The 6,079-nt window shown below is 38.8% G+C and overlaps 1 pseudogene; it reads left to right on the forward strand.

Annotated features, from left to right (window-relative positions):
• Positions 1–4,058, forward strand: LOC110125449 (olfactory receptor 7E24-like; annotated as a pseudogene).
• The last annotated feature ends 2,021 nt before the right edge of the window (positions 4,059–6,079 follow it).

Raw genomic sequence — 6,079 nt, forward strand, 5'->3', positions numbered from 1 at the left:
ATGAAAAGTCTGGTGCAGGTATTGTGAAATTATCAGAAGGCAGATTTCAAGAATATATTCTTGTGTGTGTGTGTGTGTGTGTGTGTGCGCGCGCGCACACACACACACACACACACACACGCTTTTCCAGGTGCTAGGAGTGAGGAATCTACCTGCCAATACAGAAGACACAGGAGACGTGGGTTCAATCTCTGGGTCAAGAATATCGACTGGAGAAGGGAATGGCAACCCATTTCAGTATTCTTTCCTGGGAAATTCTCAGAAGAGAGGAAGCTGGCAAGCTACAGTCCATGGGTTGCAAAGAGTCACACAACAGAACAACTGAGCATGTATGCATATACATGTGTGTGAATATATATATATATATATATATATATATATATATAAGGCTTCCCTGGTGGCTCAGATGGCAAAGAATCTGCCTGCAATGCAGGAGATCTGGGTTCAATCTCTGGGTTGTGAAGATTCCCTGGAGAAGGATACATAGATATAGATGACAGAACATTATTCACTCATAATAAGAAGAAAATCCTGCCATTTGTGACAACATGGATGAAAGCAGAGGACAGTGCCCTTACTTAAATACACCAGAGAAAGGCAAATATTCTATGATCTCACTTACGTATAGAATCTAAGAAATTAAACTCATAGGACTGTAGACAGAAGAGATATTGGGTGGAGGAAATAGGAAGATGTTGGTTAACAGGTGCAAACTTGTCTTTATAAGATGAATAATTTCTGGGGCTCTAGTATACAACATGATGACTATAATTAACACTTCTGTACTATACCTCTGAAATCTGCTCTGATCTGCTTAAATATTCTCACATATACAAATAGCAACAACAACGTGAACTGAGGGATTATATTAATTAACTTGATTGTCATAATCATTCACAATGTGTATGTGCATTAAGTTATCATTTTGTACAACTTAAAGAAATGTTCACATTGTACAACTACATAATTCAATTTCATCAACCACACTTCTATTAACTGAAAAAGAAAAATAATGAAGTAGTACTATCAGGCCACCACAAAATAGAGTCCAAAAAATGAAGAGAGGTCTCACACAATATATATTTTACTGAGATTATATTAGGTTGAAACAAATAACCCATGTAAAATTTAAAAATTCAAGAGTGTTCATTATCAGAGAAATGCAAATCAAAACCACAACGAGGTACCATTACACGCCAGTCAGGATGGCTGCTATCCAAAAGTCTACAAGCAATAAATGCTGGAGAGGGTGTGGAGAAAAGGGAACCCTCTTACACTGTTGGTGGGAATGCAAACTAGTACAGCCACTATGGAGAACAGTGTGGAGATTCCTTTAAAAACTGGAAAAAGAACTGCCATATGACCCAGCAATCCCACTTCTGGGCATACACACCGAGGAAACTAGATCTGAAAGAGACACATGCATCCCAATGTTCATTGCAGCACTGTTTATAATTGCCAGGACATGGAAGCAACCTAGATGTCCATCAGCAGATGAATGGATAAGGAAGCTGTGGTACATATACACCATGGAATATTACTCAGTCATTAAAAAGAATTCATTTGAATCAGTTCTAATGAGATGGATGAAACTGGAGCCCATTATACAGAGTGAAGTAAGCCAGAAAGGTAAAGACCAATACAGTATACTAATGCATATATGTGGAATTTTAAAAGATGGTAACGATAACCCAATATGCAAAACAGAAAAAGAGACACAGATGTACAGAAGAGACTTTTGGACTCTATGGAAGAAGGCGAGGGTGGGATGCTCTGAGAGAATAGCATTGAAACAAGTATACTATCAAGGGTGAAACAGACCACCAGCCCAGGCTGGATGCAGGAGACAAGTGCTTAGGGCTGGTGCACTGGGAAGACCCAGATGGATGGGATGGGGAGGGAGGCGGGAGGGGAGATCGGGATGGGGAACACATGTAAATGGCTGATTCATGTCAATGTATGGCAAAAACCACTACAATAATGTAAAGTAATTAGCCTCCAACTAATAAAAATAAATGAAAAAAGTTTCTTTTTTTTTTTAATTGGAGGATAATTACTTTACAATATTGTGATGGCTTTTGCCATACATCAACTTGAATTGGTCATAAGCATACATGTGTCCCCTCCCTCCTGAACCCGTCTACTACATCCCACCCCACCCTATCCCTCCAGGTTGCCACAGAGCACCAGCATTGGGTTCCCTGCATCATCCATCAAACTCCCATTGGCTATCTATTTTACATATGGTTATATATATGTTTCAATGCAAGAGCATTTCTTAAATTTCATTATTTAATCATTGACAGAAGTTTTGTATGTTAACATCATTTCCATGGTCATCAATCCTGCATGATTATGTGCACTTAACTAAATCATGTTTAAACGTAGTTTGAATTCAAGCAAAGCTAGCACGATGAAATATAAACTTAATGAATCTTAAAATAAAACCCTCATACTTGAGTTAACACTATTTCCTGAAACAGTAAAAACAGAAAAATCAAAGAATGATAAAAATTATGAAGATAACTATGACAGGAAAATATTTTGTGATTATGAGCATTGATGTTCAATTAGGACTCATGTGACAGTCTTAATTTTGTAGAGCATTTAGAAATATTCTAAATGAGGGATATATCTAGAATTCTTTTGAAGAAATAAAATTTATATGACCTGTCTTAATTTTTTTGAATTTTTTCTTAAAGAGGAAACTGATGTCTCACTCAAGATTCTTTCTAAAAAGTAGACTGTATTTCATTGAAATCATAGGTGTATATATATTCTTGCACCTCTTTTACCCTTAAATACAATTTCTTTTTTAAAATTTATTTATGTTTAATTGGAGGATAATTGCTTTACAATATTATGTTGGTTTCTGCAATATATCAACAGCAATCGGTCATAGGTTCCAATTTCTGTAAAACAAGTATGGATATAAAGCCATGGAGAAATAGGAAAAAAGGAGGGAACAGTTCTAAGCTGATAGAATTTTTCACACTGAGAAATACTGCTAAGGTCCTGGGGTATGTGACCTCAGAAATGACTTGATTGATTCCAAATGTGGACATGGACTGCATACTCATTGACTTATGTTCTTTTTCTCAAACTTCTTTTCTTTTTAAAAGGTATCCAATCTACACAGAGTCCCAAATCTAACAAGTGCTTCAGAATTCTTCCTCCTGGGCCTCTCAGATGACCCAGAACTGCAGCCTTTGCTTTTTATCTTCTTCCTGTCCATGTGCCTGGTCACCATGCTGGGGAACATGCTCATCATTCTGGCCATCACCTCTGACCCCCACCTCCACATACCCATGTACTTCTTCCTCTCCAACCTGTCCTTGCCTGATGTTGGTTTAGTTTCCACCATGGTCCCCAAGATGATTGTGAACATTCAATCTCACAGCAGAGTCATCTATTCGGGCTGCCTGACACAGATGTCTATTTTTATCTTCTTTGGAGGTGTGGTAGGTATGCTTCTGTCTGTGATGGCCTATGACAGGTTTGTGGCCATCTGTCACCCACTGCATTGTATGGTCATCATGAACCCACGCATCTATTGTATCTCCATATTGGTGTCATTTTCTATTGGGCTTGTTGAACTCCCAGGTGCAGAGTTTGGTTCTGTTACAATTTACCTGCTTCAAGGATGTGAAAATTCCTAATTTCTTCTGTGATCTTACCTGCTCAACCATGCTTGTTCTGACACTTTCACCAACAATATACTCACATATTTTGTTGGCAAATTTTTTGGTTTTATCTCTATCTCAGAAATCTTTTTCTCTTACTATAAAATTCTTTCCTCCATTCTGACAGCTCCATCATTAGGTGGCAAGTGTAAAGACTTCTCCACCTGTGACTCTCACCTGGCAGTTGTTTGCTTATTTTATGGATTGGGTCTTGGTGTGTACCTCAGTTCAGCCATCTCACAATCTCCCAGGAAGGATGCAGCAGCCTCAGTGATGTACACTGTGGTCATCCCCATGCTGAACCCCTTCATCTACATCCTGAGGAACAGAGACATCAAAAGGGCCTTGTGCAGGTTCTTCAGCAAAGCAATTTAACCTTGGTCCCTGTGCCACCCATTTGGAGGTTAGGTCAGAAAATGCAGCAAACCTAAACATGTAGACCTGAAATCCTACCTCTCTCATCTCCTAATTTTTGTAGCTCTTATGGCCTTGATGCCTCTCCTGCTAAACAACTGAGTGTTCTTCCTTTTCATATTTTCTCAGTGGGACTAGGAGAGAATTCCAGGATTCTATGTCCATCTTAATAACTGTATGATTGGTGATTGAATATTAGTATATCTGTGGAAATTCTACAGTTTATCAGTGGTGGTCCAAGGATCCTGGAAAGATGAAAAGCTCTTTATGTATATATTTAAATTTTACATCCTTTTGAATCTCTTATGTACTTTCCACACAATTTTATCATGTTTCAAGCCTATTTACACAGGCTATTTGTGGGGATACACATCACTGCTTCTCAACCTTGGCTTTTATTGAAATCATCTGGAAGCTTAACAACAGTGGTGACTGGGTCTAACTATCAGATACTCTGATATTAGATTTGGGTTAGATTTGGGTGTGTCCTAAGCAGGGCTTCCTGGGTGGCTCAAATGGTAAAGAATCTACCTGTAATGTGGAAGACTTAGGTTCTATCCCTGGGTTAGGAAGATCCCCTGGAGGAGGGCACAGCAACCCACTCCAGTATTCTTGCCTGGAGAATCCCCATGGACAGAGGAGCCTGGCGGGCTACAGTCCATGGGGTCACAAAGAGTTGGACATGACTGAGCAACTAAGCAAGTACCCTGAGCTTGAGGATTTTTAAAGCACTAAGATGTATCAAGTGTGTGGCCAAGGTTGTGGACTTCTGATCTCAGATCTTTGATTCCAAAATGATCTGTATGCCTTGGACCCTAACTGATTTTGCACAGTAATCAGAACTCAAGGTGGCTGATGTGCTTGGGTGAGAAGCTGAGCCAACCAAAGAGAGGTTGGATGATTAAGAAGTAAAGGGGAATACATGTAAATCCACGGCTGATTCATGTCAATGTATGACAAAAACCGCTACAATATTGTAAAGTAATTAGCCTCCAACTAATAAAAATAAATGGGAAAAAAAAAGTAAAGGGTTCTTGGTTAATCTGAACTTCATTTTGGAACAAAAAGTCTTTTAACAAATAATCTCTTGGATCTTGAGCCACATATTCCCCCTGAAAAGTGCATTTTTTTCCAGCAAAATTAGTTGGGGGCTATGTTACTGAGGAAATAAGATGAATATGTGCAAATGTTATTTAATGGCATAGAAATCTGAAGACCTGCAGGAGATTTAAAACTTCAAACTTTTTTATAACTTTGTTGTTGTTGTTGTTTAATTTATTTCTTTTAATTGGAGGCGAATTACTTTATAATATTGTAGCAGTTTTTGCCATACATGACATGAATCAGCAATGGGTATACATGTGTTCCCCATTTTGAACCCCCCTCCCACCTCCCTCACCATCCCACCCTTCAGGGTCATCCCAGTGCACCAGCCCTGAGCACCCTATCTCATGCATCAAACCTGGACTGGTGATCTATTTCACATATGATAATATACATGATTCAATGCTATTCTCTCAAATCATTTCAAATCCTCGCCCTCTCCTGCAAGTCCAACAGTCTCTTCTTTACATCTGTGTCTCTTTTGTTGTCTCACATATAAGGTCATTGTTACCATCTTTCTAAATTCCATATATATGTGTTAATATAATCTATTGGTGTTTTTCTTCCTGACTTCCTTCACTCTGTATAATAGGCTCCAGTTTCATCCACCTCACTAGAACTGATTCAAATGAATTCTTTTTAATGGCTGAGTAACATTTCATTGTGTATATGTACCACAGCTGTCTTATCCATTCGTCTGCTGATGGACATTTAGGTTGCTTCCATGTCCTGGCTATTATAAACAGTGCTGCAATGAACATTGGGGTAGGTACAAGTGTCTCTTTCAATTCTGGTTTCCTCGGTATGTATGCCCAGAAGTGGGATTGCTGGGTCATATGGCAGTTCTATTTCCAGTTTTTTAAGGAATCTCCACACTA

This window comes from Odocoileus virginianus, chromosome 3 (genome assembly GCF_023699985.2).
Source record: "Odocoileus virginianus isolate 20LAN1187 ecotype Illinois chromosome 3, Ovbor_1.2, whole genome shotgun sequence".
Taxonomy (NCBI): domain Eukaryota; kingdom Metazoa; phylum Chordata; class Mammalia; order Artiodactyla; family Cervidae; genus Odocoileus; species Odocoileus virginianus.